A 14,505-nucleotide genomic window follows, 5' to 3' on the forward strand; every position below is an offset into this window, starting at 1 on the left:
TGTCTTGAGTGAATTCAAATCTCTTCTATTAAACTGTCAAACAGAAGTGTGTGACTGCTATTCTTAAACTGGTTTTTAGCTTTTATGTTTCTAGTCATTTTATGTTGTCTTAATTGTATGTAGTTTTATACTCTGTTACTTCATTTGTATTGTACTGATGGGCCTCTTGGTCAGGTCTCCGTCGAAAAAGAGATTTCATCTCAAGGGACTTCCTGGCTAAATAAAGGTTAAATTTAACTAGAAAATCAAAACCAAAAAATGGCATGCAAAAGAAAATGAGTATAAAAATGTAAAAAAAAAAAATATATATATATATATACAGGGTGGAGAAGCAAAATGTACAATATTTTGAGGCAGGGATTGAAAGACAGTGTATGACCAATTAGTTTATTGAAAGTCATGAGAATTTAAATCTTCCAATCATATTTTACTGCATTTCTAACGCTCTTGTTGTCTACTTCAGGTTCAATTGCCATTTTTCTCATGGATTTGGTTGGATCCTTTAGGATTTTGGATTTGAGAGCTTTAATAAAAGCTTTGGTACGTTTTTTGTTGCTTCCTCCACTTCCAGACTTTCTGGTAATAGTTTTGCTCATAGTCATTCTCTTCTTTCCATTATAAACAGTCTTTATGGACACTCCAACTATTTTTGAAATCTCCTTTGGTGTGACGAGTGCATTCAGCAAATCATACACTCTCTCACGTTTGCTTTCCTGATTACTCATATGGGCAAAAGTTTGTGAAAAGGTATGGATAATAGTGTTAGGTATGATTATGACATCAGTATATGTTCGGGTTCAAAACAACTGTCATAGTGCCTGCTGAGAAAAAACAACTAAATGTTCATTGTACATTTTGCTTCCCCACCCTGTATAATAATTATTTAAATATTCTCAACACAATGCATCTGCTGATGTTTTTTTAAATACAGAAATGTTATTTTAAAGTACTCATGTAAATACACTTCATTAGATACAACAGGGTGTGTATTTTTACCTCTGTTGTCAGATTTTTAAACAGTGTTCAAAAGTGTCCTGTCAGTGACAATGACTTTTGACACTCAACAGCCCATGGTGCCAAAGAAAGTACAACAACCCCGTCTATTTTTATGCCTTAATGACTTCTTAAAACTTATACCATGCAAAATGAATTGCAAAGGTATAGATTAAGTGAAATTCCAAAGAGAAATTTTAGTTGGAGTTTTAGCCTAAAATTCCAGGGGCCAAAAGTGTCCCGTCAGAGAGCGAACTTTAATTTACTGCCATTCCAACATTTATTTCAATATAAAGCAGCTTTTTGTTTTGGATAATCCCTTATGGTCTAACTAAAACACAGGTGTCAAACATGCGGTCCCGGGGCAAAATCTGGCCCACCAAAGGCTCCAGTCCGGCCCTGGGATGAATTTGTGAAATGCAAAAATTACACTAAAATATTAACAATCCCTTTAGTTCAGGTTCCACATTCAGACCAATTCAGTTTAGGTTCATTGTAAATGTAAATATTTTCATGTATTTACACTAAAACAAAGTAGAATTTTGTTAAGAAAAAATGTGAATAACCTGAAATGTCTTAAGAGAAGTAAGTACAATTTTACCAATATTCTGCCTGTTATTAAATGTTTTGTGTGTTTGTAGATCCACTGTGATCTGTCAGTTCTAATGTACATGTGTAAATGATAAACTGAGGCAGAATATTGTTAAAATTACACTTATTTTTTCAGTTTGTTCATGTTATTCACATCTTTTGAAAGGATAGTTTGAAGATGTAAACCTGTTCGTAATGTAAATGTACTTTTTTTTTTTTGCTCTAAAACATAGAAAAGTTTGGAGTTGACATTATTTATATATAATTATGTTATTATTTTACTGGTCTGGCCCACTGCAGAGCAAATTTAACTGAATGTGGAACTGAACTAACATGAGTTTGACACTGCTGAACTAAAGCAAAAATTAATTTAAAAGTAAAAATGTGGGTCATTTAGTAACACTGATCTGTCAAACTGTCTCCAGAATGTTCCGTCAGAGAGATTTCGAATACCGTGTTTTGACCCATATGAACTATTACTAAAGGACAAATATAGATGGACATAAATGTGCAGTATCTGGGTAATGGTTCAAACTGTCAGAGGTAAATGGTTTAGAACATGTGCAAAACTGTCAGAGATAAATAAGATGGTAAATGTGTAAAACTGTCAGAGACACATTTAGTTGTTTTTTCTCAGCAGGCACTACGTCAATTGTTTTGAACCCGAACATATATTGATGTCATAATCATACCTAACACTATTATCCATACCTTTTCAGAAACTTTTGCCCATATGAGTAATCAGGAAAGCAAACGTGAGAGAGTGTGTGATTTGCTGAATGCACTCGTCACACCAAAGGAGATTTCAAAAATAGTTGGAGTGTCCATAAAGACTGTTTATAATGGAAAGAAGAGAATGACTATGAGCAAAACTATTACCAGAAAGTCTGGAAGTGGAGGAAGCAACAAAAAACGTACCAAAGCTTTTATTAAAGCTCTCAAATCCAAAATCCTAAAGGATCCAACCAAATCCATGAGAAAAATGGCAGTTGAACTTGAGGTAGACAACAAGACCGTTAGAAATGCAGTAAAATATGATTTGAAGTTAAAATCTTACACAAGAACACCAAAACACTGGCTGACAACAGCAACAAATCCAACTTTAGCAATTTTTGTGAATCATGTTTATGGCCGCCTTCTAGCCCAGATCTAAACCCTCTGGATTCTGCTGTTTGGGGCGTTTTAGAACATGCTACCAATAGAACATCACACAGCAATGTCCACTTTCTTAAAGATACTATTAAAGAAGAATGGGAGAAGTTGTCACCCCAATATTTGAGGAACACTTGCACAAGTTTCAGGAAGCGTGTGAAGGCAGTTATTGAGAAAGAAGGAGGACACATAGAATAAAAACATTTTCTATTATGGACATTTTCTTGTGGCAAATAAATTCTCATGACTTTCAATAAACTAATTGGTCATACACTGTCTTTCAATCCCTGCCTCAAAATATTGTACATTTTGCTTCCCCACCCTGTAAATATATATATATATATATATATATATATATATATATATATATATATATATATATATATATATATATATATATATGAGGTGCATAAACAGATGAAAGTGTAAACATCGTGAACAGTCAGTATGATTATTATCGTTAAAGAGCCTGATGTCAGATGGAAACAAACAGTTCCTCAGTCTGGTTGTCCTAAAAAATGAAAACTAAATAAGTAAAGGCCGTTGCAGAATGTGTTCAAAGCACTGACAGAGGAGACAGATGCTTTTCATTCACAGTAGTTTTCACAGACTCGGTCCTAAATGTGCGTTCAGATGTGTGCATTCACTGGTCCTTCCCTCCAGCTGTCTGTTCTGAGGATCATTTCGAACCTCAACATTAAAACAATCCCTTTTTCTAAGACTTCACTGAGCTCTAGTTATTTCCAACACCATTCCATCCAAATCCTGTGGAATCAATCGGCCAGAAAATAGATATAAAGCTGTGTTTGTGCAGGCTTTTCATCAGTGACAGACGCAGAGGTTGGAACTTCTGAACTGAATCAATTATCATCAGAGGAGACGCAGGAGCTGAGCTCAGCCTGCGGGTACGGGACTGAAAACACTGTTTACGTCTGAAGGTAGGAGTCATAATTATATTTACCGCAGAGGCAGAGCCGATGATCAGCTTCAACTGTGACGGCTGACGGTTTTCATCAGACCTGAGACCAGAACCAGGAGGACCAGAGTGTGTATTCACGCCAAAACACAGGCTGGAAATTCCATATCTGCTGAACCCATAAAAACACAGTCATGCTTTAACCTCCTGAGACCCAGTAAGTAAACATTTAGGCCATTTTACATTAACCCTTTCATGCACAAATTATGAGAACCTTAATCAAAATTTTTTCCTGAGTGTTTTTATTCCTCTTTAGGCATGAAAAAAAAAAGTAAATTGAAAATAAAGTAAATAAAGTAAAATAAATTGACTGTTGTTTACATCCAACTGACTCTGTAAAGCCCTTTGAGATAACCTTGTTGTGATATTGGGCTATACAAATAAAACTGAATTGAATTGAAAATTTTCTTCTGAAAAAAAAAAAAAAATTAAAAAAAAATAATGAACAACAATTTCTTATGAACCTATTTTTCATGAAGTTGCAAAAATGTCCACTCAGCTGGACACCACACGTTTAATTTTTGACGCATGGAAACATGTATTTACTGATAAATTGTGTGAAAACTATGGGGAGGGCTTATGATTCTGGGGGTTTATGCTCAGGAGAGATCTACATAATGTTACCAGTTCATGTCAGAAAAGATATGTAGTGTCTTAAAACTTTAATAAAGATATGTGTAAAAAAACAAAAAACAACAACAGCAAAAAGAACAACAAAATCCATGAATATACTAGAAAACAGCTGTAGAATAGCTGTCCACTGTAGTGACCAGTATACATGAAAGGGTTAAATAGTTGCCTTAATTGGAAACAGCATGATGCAACAGTTTTTACAGATACTTTTTAAATTATTATTATTTTTTTTTTCATATAATGTCCTTTTCAGTGGATATTTTTTAATTAGACTGGGTTACAAAAAAATGTTTTTTGCAAGTTGTCTAGGTTTTTTCAACTGAATTCGGACCATTTTGCACCGCTAAATCCAAAAATGACATCTGTTTTTCTCAATCAGGTCAGGTTTTTTTTGCTAATTTGATTTTGAAAAATTTGATCTTCTCACAAAATTGATTACATTTTTGTGACTTTATTATTTTTATATAGTTCTCACCTAAAATAGGTTTTAAGAGAAAAACAATCATTTTCTAACAGGATGTATTTTGACAAGCTGAGATCGCGAACTAGATCATTTAACTCCTTTTGGGAAAAAGGATGTGGAGCATCATCGTTAAGAACCGCTTCTTCTTCTTCATCATCTTCTGGAACACTGGAGGAAGCTTCATCGCTGATGTCAGGAAGTTCTCCAAAGACACGTACTGGAATGTCATCACAGTGAGCTACGGGACGACGTGCTGATTCCAGATCAGGATACTTGAGGCTGCTTCGGTTCTTCCTGTTGATTCCAGTCACATCAATAGCACAGAAGTAGCAGTCAGTCACATGGTTTGTCGGCTCTCTCCAAATCATGGGAATTCCAAACTTCAGAGAACTCTTCTTGCCTTTGGTCCAGTGATGCAGATACTCGGTGCATGACTTGCGTACCATGTGTGGCGCCCAAACTTTGTCTTGGTCACCAAGTTTAATACCAAAATCAGATTGGTAAGCACACTTTATGAAACTTGTGACTTGATTCCTGTTCGGTACAATGGTGTATTCACCACAGATGGAGCAGAATACGTCAGGCTTATTTTTGCAAGATCTTCTAGTCGAAGCCATTTCATTCACCTGTAATATTAAAAAAAACATTAATCATAAATTGGCAAAAGTAAAATCTTCAGAACTCGTTTATTGCAAGAAATAGGAAAGAATTTTGTATCATATGATGTGAAAATGCCCATAAATGTAAGCAAAAATGTTAAAAAGCCAATATGTAGCATAGTTCAGAAAGTTGACCTGATTGAGAAAAATTAATGTGATTTTTGGTTTCAGCACCAAAATGATCCTAAATCAGCTCAAAAAACTGAAACAATAAATTTGTTGTTCAATTCAATTCAATTCAATTTTATTTGTACAGCCCAATATCACAACAAGGTTATCTCAAAGGGCTTTACAGAGGCAGTTGGATGTAAACATCAACAGTCAAATAAACAGCAAGAAAATGAGTCATGTCCAGGGCATCCCCCGTCCTTAGACCCTCCTTCTCGGCAAGGAAAAACTCAAACCCAGTGGGAAAAGGGAGAAACCTCGGGGAGAACCACAGTGACGGAGAGATCCACTCCCATGGACGGACAGGCTGTAGATGCACCAGGACTGATGGACGTCCATTTGCAGATGGAGTTCTAGTCTGAAGGATGCAGTAGGGTGGACACATGGGGGGTCCAACCCGCTGGATGAGACAGGCAGGAGCGAGGAGGCCCATCCACAGCGGTGAGGCCGAGGACGTCCATCCAGACAGGTGGGGGAGGGGGTCAGGACACAGATGGGTCAGCGCAGATCCTGTCGTCATTGGCTCCCAAGCGGCTACAGCTGAAAAAGCAGCCACTCCCCCAGAGGGGAGTGGGGAAAGGGGACACCGGGTGAATAGTACTGCACAGACTAAGTTGGCTAAATATTAGAAAATATAAGTGCAGACCAGAATGGTACGTAGAAGCAGAAACAGGAGATAGGACTCAGCGCCTGTACTTCCCCCAGCATTCTTGCTCCTAGGGCAGCTTAGACTGAACTGTGGGTTCAGTCTGGTTTGAACTAGCCTGACCAGAAGCTTTTCCAAACAGGAACGTTTTCAGCCTGACCTTAAATGTACAGACTGTGTCGGCCTCTTTAATGTTAACTGGAAGCTGATTCCATAAAACAGGAGCTTGGTAACTAAAGGCTCTAGCTCCTACTGTACTTTTACAGACCCTGGGAACTACCAGTAGACCTGCATTCTGAGAACGAAGGGTTCTGTTGGGATGGTACGGCACCAGAGCATCTCTGAGATGGGAGGGGCCCATACCATTAATGGTCTCGTATGTGAGGAGGAGGATTTTAAATCTAATTCTAAACTCGATTGGAACTCGATTGTTGACCAGTGTAATTTATTTTAAAGTAAAGCTGTGAAACTATCGTCCACTACAGAGGACAAAAATGCACTACTGGGTCTGAGGAGGTGATGGTAGTTCACAAATGAATTTTTCTCTCTATTTAACCTTTAACTCATAAAAATACTCTGAAATTCAAAATTTCAACCTTAGTGTGTTATTGGAGGACATGACAAGACTTTTTTTTACTTTTGTGACATTTTTCAAAGCATTTTATTATGTAGAAAAATTAAGGTCAATGAAGTTACCATATTTCCATATTTGGTTCCTTATTCGTAAGTGGCAAAAAAAAAAAAAAAAAAAAAAAAATGCAAGAAGTATATATAAAAAAAAAAATACAAGAAAAACACATTAAGGTGAATTCAAGATTAATTCAAGAATTTTTTTTTTTAAATTCAAGTAAAAAAAAAAATTTAAAAAATCTGCCAATGAAACAAGTGAAAATTATCTTAAGATTTCATGAAATAAGATTTTCCAGATCTATTGTCTATAAATCAGTTCTTATATCTGATTGAAAAGTTACTCTTTAGGTGATTATGTCTTATTCTAAGTGTTGGAGCCACTTATATTATTTATTAATATTTTGGATAATGGTAAATCAAAATAAGGCAAATGATCATATTGATTAATGAATTATGATTGATTTCATGTTGTTTTCAGCTGCTCATGCCCTCCTCCTGATCGGACCGTCCTCCTCCTGTGATTATGGACAGAGGACGGCTGGTTCAGGCCTTTGTCTGACTGTCAGGAGGAAGGAGTGACACACTTTATCTACCACTAAATATACTAGATCTGCTGAAGAAGTTTTTTTGTTTGATTATTGTGAAATAGAAGTCAACCACGGAGAATATTTTTGTTGGAGAAAATAAATTTTGATCATTTTTGAATATAGAAATATCTCCGTGAGTGCTTATTAAGGAATTTAGTGAGTCATAGACGTCCTCCTCAGACTACTCTGCTATTTTTACTTTTATTTATTTATTTATTTATTTACCCTTTTTCTTTTTGAATGCAAGAGTAGCCGTAACACTAAGTATGATGAGATATCTGGACCAGAAATGAGAAAAATACACTTGATAAGATTTTAATTTTTGCAGTGTATTTAATCCCTAAATGTTTTTTTTTTTTTTTTTTAAAGCCACTTCAGTCAGAACATTGTGAGCTGTACGTGTACGAACCACTTCAATTGTAAATCACTGGTGCCTTCGCAGTAATCTGGCCTTGGAGAGAGAAATCAAAGCTGTGTGAGAATGCTTTGAACCTGAGCGCAGATCTGCTGAAACACATCCACCTCCACAAACAAAAGACACACAGCAGGACAGAGGCGTCCGTCAGGCTCATGTGTGTCGCCTCAGTTCACATACAAGCTGGAGAAAACTGGATCTATGTGAGAATAAATATTTGAAAGTGATACCATGTGCCTTAAAGCTATTCTGTTTTATTTTGTCACATGGTGTTTGAATTGTGTGTTTTCTGTCACATAAATAAAGACACTTCCACAGTGAACTGAATTCAGCAGAATGTTTGTCCCACTGATGGCTGTGCTGTATGTAAAGGATGACAACCGCTTCAATATGAAACACTGTCTGGATGACAAATGTGTGACTGTTTCATCATTTGTTGGTCCAAAATTTGATGCATACTCTGCATAACATTCATCATCAGGAGCTATTGGACATTTTAAAATCCCCTACAATGCATTCTATACATTTACATTTTCATTTTATTTACATCAGGGCTGTCAAACTCATTTTAGTTCAGTTCCACCTTCAGCCCAATATGATCTGAAGTGAACTGGACCAGTAAAATAAGAACAGAGAAAAAAGTAAAATTATATTATGATAATGTTTACATCTACAGAAATCTGAATAACACAAACAACTGGAAACGTCTTAAGAAAAACAAGTCTAATTTTAACAATATATAATTATTAGATTTTTTTTTTACTTAATTCAAGAATTTGTTGTTTTATACGGAGCCCCTAAAGGGACATCACAGAAAAACTTTTTGGGGTATGCACGAGATACTATCTTGTGCGCGCGTGAAAATATCTCATGAACTGTCATGTCTGCTCCCAGACAGTGTCTGGATTTTGTCTGTCATTTATGTTGTCTGTCATTTCCTGTTTTATTTTGTTAAGTTTGCCTCATGTGTCTGCCTGGTGTCTTTACTTCCCCTCCTTGATTGTTCCACCTGCTCTGATTACCTGACTCCACCCTGACGTGTTCCACCTGTGTCTAATTGTCTTCCCTCCCTCTTGTGTATTTAAACCCTGGGTCTGCCCCTGTTTCTCTGCTACACTCGTGCTCACTCACCAGTGTTTCTTGGATCCTGTCAGTCTGTCTGCCCGTTGTGACCTGTTTTTGTCTCCAACCACCGATTCTGCCTGTTCCTCGTCTGCCTGCTTGTCTGGTTCTGACCTGGTTCGTTCATCTGACCTCTGATTCTGCCTTTCCTGATTACCTCAGCCTCCAACGTTTTACCTGTGTTTTGTGTTTTGACCCTCACCTGGACTTTGACTGTGAGTAGCCTTCTCCTCATGTCCCGTTACCTCCTGATTTGCTCTCCTGTGTATGACCTGGCCTGTTTTTTGACTGTCCTCTGTTTTGCCCTGGTCGGGTTGCTGTCGGGATTTCTCCGGCTTGGCCGTGCTGACCGCCTGCTGTCCCCGCTCACAGCCTGGACGTCGAGTCCTGAATCACATGCCTTCACAGACGTGTTAATAATTCTATGCTGTTTTTTTTTTTTTCTCCTGTGATTGTGTTTAATAAACACTCAACTTTTCATCTGCGTACTGGTCTTGCATTTGGGTTCAGGCTTTGTACTCTGTCCGTTACATGAACACGAGAAACTTTGTCGTGCGCGCTAGATATTATTTCATGAGCGTGAAAACTATCTGGTGAGCACGAGATATCTCGTATGCACAAAAGTAGCTGGTTTGACATTTTTCTGAGTTCCTATAATGGATGTAAAGGAATTGGTCAGGTTCTATTTTAATTTGGGCCTTCCATATAAAGATCGCTGCTTTGCTCACAAGTCGTCATCACTATTGTTTCAGATCGACATTTGAAGAGGATTTTGAGGAGTTGTGGTCTGTTTCGGCGCAAGGGTTACACTGATTCAGAACAGGCTGTCTCTTTCATTTCTGAACAGATACAAACATCTGGTCAGCTTCAGATACAGGTGGATGTTCACTAAATGCAAGGAGAATGGGTTACAAGTCAGGAAAGAAGACGTTTAATTTTAAAAACTTGACCCAAGAAACGTTTAACTCAGATGCCAATGATGCATTACCTTCTGTGCTTAGAACAGCTTCCTAATGAAAACAAAACATGAATTAACAATGACCACAAAACGCCAATAAACAATGGTCCACAACAGTCTGAATGTGTAAATGTATAAAGACGCATCACTTATTCAAAGTAGTGTCTGTCCTTAAAACAGCTTCCAAATGAGACAAAGGAGGAAAAAAAAAAAGTCTAAGGTATGTGTAAAAACTATGAAGGCTGAGGTTGAAGGGCTGATTTGTGTTGGAATAATTAAAACTTCTGCATTGGTGTACAGTCAGATATGATAACTGGTCAGGGATTCTGTTTATAATGCTTTATTTTCTCTTCAAGCAGATTATTTACAGGTGGGACAGTTCAGGTGATGACATGGGTAGGATGATTTGGATGAGATGATTTTAAATCTTAAAGGGAAACAATAACTGTATTACTAAAACAATTTGAAACATGTTCAAGGATATTCAACTAACAATAACACAAAATAACTCACTCAGGTATGCATCCATCCAGTCTGTGCATTTAAGTGATTCTTCTTCAGGCCGCATGCTCTATGTAAAAAAGAGGATGGGCTGGGCCTGATCCTTCCTCTTAAAGGGCTGGGTGTGGCCTGATAGGTGAGGTGAGATCCTGCCCCTCCCCAACCAGGAAGTGGAGTTTTTAACAGTATGACTGTGTAAATATATGTATGAATGTATGGACACATCACTTTTTAGAACAAAGTACTGTCTGTCCTTAAACCAGCTTCCTACTGAAAACAACACATCAATAAACTAGAAAAGCACTCTGAGAGCGCAGACCTCCGCCAAGGCAGATCAGTGGGCCCCCATGGCCCCCCCACCCCCGATCACCACCAAAATGTAATCATTTGTTCCTTGTGCCAGTATCAACATTTCCTGAAATTTTCATCCAAATCCGTCCATAACTTTTTGAGTTATCTTGCACACAGACAGACAAACAGACGAACCAACGCCGGCAAAAACAGAACCTCCTTGGCGGAGGTAACAATGTACCACAATGGGGTATGTGCGGACAAAAACAAATGGCAATAATCACAACAAAGTATCCTTTCCCTTTACAATGTCAACAATTGTTATAAAGAGTGTGGAGCAAAAAAAACAACAGTCAGAGTAAAACCAACACTTCTGACGTCCAATTTGTAAGCACACGTAAGAAACAAATATTACCAAAACATACATGAAAGTAATGTGGCAATATGCGAGTTGCAACATTTCAGTCCAGTACTAGTGCAATAAACAGTCCATATTCCAACGGACTAACATGGTAGACTGGGGTTCAGAAGTCTTACAGCTAAGCAATGCTCCACGCAAGGCTCCCCATTTTTAAACTAAATATGATGTAGCAAATATGAAGGCAGTGCAAGTGAGTTCTGTCAGTGCTCAAAGCATCATCAATGCAATCAAAGAGCAACAATGTTCTGTATCCCAAGGAGCAAACAGGGTGAACTGTTGTCTCACCCATGTCATATCTGGCAACAGCTCACTGATACAGTTTGTTTTTGAAGAACTTGGGCTTTCTTAGAGAGAGTGTCACTGTCGACTCCATCACAACTTTCTGGAGCACTTCAAAGGTACACTTCAGTTCAGTGGGGTAGCTGAGGTTCAAAGCATACATTAAGCCCAACAACACTGCAACACTGTCCAGATCCTGCAGTACCATCTGGCCTTCAAGGACGACCCCGATGTCCTCTGGTTTACTGGTGGCATCTCCTGGTCTGACAATGTATTCTTCCTACCATGGTGTCCTCAATGGATCCTTGGAAGGCTTCGTCATCAGCCTGCAGAGTGAACAGTCACAAAAGGCACAAGATTAAATCAAATAAAACACATAAATATATGACTAGAAGTAATATGCTATAGTGGCCAGTTTAATAAGAATACTTGGTCAATTTTAGTCAGAAAACTTGTTTTGTGATTGGCCTGTGTTAATCTTTTATTACTGCATTATGCTGTTAAAACAAATTCAACACATGTTTCAATTTCAAAGCCCTCTACCTTAGTTTTTCAGTGGTAAGAATCCTAAGTTCTTCACACGGCTTTATTCTGGAACAGTTTATGGTCTGCACCTTAACTCACTCACACCTGAGGCTACGTACACGCGTATATACATTTACGATTGGATGAGACCCATATGAATTTCTCCCTTTAAAGCCAGATGCGTTTTGATGCCTGTAGCTCCTGACAAAGTTTATAAAGTTCAGTGACTCCCGCAGTGCGTTGTAGGCCTGGTGGGCCACCAGGCTTTTCTTGCCCCCCCCCCCGCCAGGCTAAGCGTCACTTGTTTATTTATTTTAAAGAAATTTATACACGGTATAAATTTGCCGTATAAATAAGCTTGTGTTTTTTACGAGAGGTACCTGAGGGATTGCAGATCTCAAAATCATCCACGTACAGATGCAGTGATATTCGTAATTCCTCAGCATTTAAAAAGCTGTTTTCTTTCAAATGCAAACCATCTTCAGGGGACCTTAATTCACAAGAAGGGTCAAGTTTAATATCCTGGTGTCCGCTATGATTCTCAACAATCTTATCAAGAATGAATCTGCAATTCAATATTTGCTGCAAGGATTTAAGCAGTGGGACATACTGAAAAGTGTGTTTCTTTTTTTGATCAAGTATGTAGGTAATTGGTTCCACAACACTGAATTTTTCCTTTTAATATTGTTTACGCTGATATGAAGAACTAAGAAGGCCACCTTTTTCAATTGCCCTTTGTACTGGGTTAGCTGAGCAAACTGATGTGGTGATTTCTGTAACTACACAGTCATCAAGCTGGAGATTGTGACGCTCAAGAATATCACTTACTAAACTTCTAGAGAATGGAACTGATGCAGAGTTTATCAAGTAGTTAAGTTCTTGTAAGAATTCATCAATAGCTGTACTTGGAACATGGCCTAAATATTCCAACTTTAACAAGGCTGCTGCTAGCTGTTGCTGAATGACACCACGAAGTCCCTTGTGTTGGCCTTTCCAATCTAAGTAAATTTTATTTGTAGAGCACTTTTCAGACAGTCATAAAGTGCTTTATCAAGTCAAATCAAATTTACAGAAACCCAACAGAATCCTCCAGGAGCAAACACTTGTGACTGGTGACAGTGGAAGGAAAAACTTCCCTTTAACAGCAGAAACCTGGAGCAGACCCAGACTCCTGAAGGATGGCCGTAAAGGCGGCCATACACTGTGTGATTATTTCAGTCGTTGCACGCAGCTCCATCTCAAACTGTGTGAATCAATCCTCAAGTCAGGCTCACAATTCATGTTCTCACACTGTACGGACCGATGCTCGTATGCGACCTGACTGCTCACACTGTAGGACCATACACCACAGGACGCACCATACGTTCCAGTGTTGTATCCGGAAATACAACGTTAAAATACCAAGGAATCCATTAGTGCATAGACGATTGTGTATTGGCGTGAGTCACGAATGGTAGTGCTAAACACAAACCAACGAGCTGCTTTGGCAATATGTGCCATTATCTGCAGGGAATCAAAAAAGAAGAAAAGACGACGATGTGTTTGGTGCAGGAATTGGTGGTCCAGACGTGGACAGTATGGGCTGTCAATCCTACAGCAAAGGGAACTAGAGGTAAGCTGCAAAAGCTAAACTGCACTAGGCCAATAGCCAGCTACTGTTAGCTTGTACGCTACTGTACGCTTCTGTGTTCGCGCATGCACAGTGTGAGAATTGGAGGCACATGGGCTCGTGGCAGTGCTTTGACAGTGCGATACACTCACGAGGAGCGAGCAGGATTTCAAACAGCTCCGTTTTCCTTGCGAACACACGATTGCTGGTTGTGAGGTGGTTGTGAGGTGTTCATGGCTTCTCCTTACCCCATGTACACTGCACGACGCATGACACACCATTAAAGGCACATCTGGCCCGATCCCAGAAAGAGTCGCACGAGTGAGAAATCGTCTCTAAAATCGCACAGGGTATGGCCGCCTTAAAGGAGGAGAAAAGAGAGAGCAACAGAGATATAGAGAGACTGGGGGAGAGGGGGAGACACATGGAGTGCATGTAACACTGTAAGGTAGCAACTTTACATTGTGAAAAACAAATAAAACAGTACAAATAAAATACAATTAGAATACCCGTAAAACACAATAAAACACCATTAAAAACAGTTTAAAATATGATGAATACCTAAAGTGTAATCAGTTTGTGGTGGCCCTGAGTCAGTTGGGAAATTAAAAAGCCTGTTTGAACAGGAGTGTTTTGAGGTGTTTTTTAAAACTTTCTACAGAGTCCATGGACCGTAGGTGTAGAGGCAGGTCATTCCACAGACGTGGTGCTACAGCTTTAAAGAACCTGTCAGCCCGTGTGCTAGAACAGGTGTGTGGAACCACCAGCAGGTGCTGTTCTGAAGACCTCAGGCTACGAGCCCAGCTGTAGGGCTGAATCAGAGAAGCAATGTATGCAGGGGCCTGGCCACGTAGAGCCCGGAAAGTTAGCACCAGAATTTTGAAAT

The 14,505-nt window shown here is 38.6% G+C and overlaps 1 long non-coding RNA gene across 1 annotated transcript; it reads left to right on the forward strand.

The window, feature by feature from the left end:
* Positions 1-3,233: 3,233 nt before the first annotated feature.
* LOC115429382 (uncharacterized) lies at positions 3,234-6,543 on the forward strand. The gene is made up of 3 exons (XR_003936774.1): positions 3,234-3,244; positions 3,871-3,873; positions 6,361-6,543. It is a non-coding gene; the product is annotated as an uncharacterized LOC115429382 (long non-coding RNA).
* Positions 6,544-14,505: the final 7,962 nt, after the last annotated feature.

This window comes from Sphaeramia orbicularis, chromosome 12 (genome assembly GCF_902148855.1).
Source record: "Sphaeramia orbicularis chromosome 12, fSphaOr1.1, whole genome shotgun sequence".
In the NCBI taxonomy this organism is placed as follows: domain Eukaryota; kingdom Metazoa; phylum Chordata; class Actinopteri; order Kurtiformes; family Apogonidae; genus Sphaeramia; species Sphaeramia orbicularis.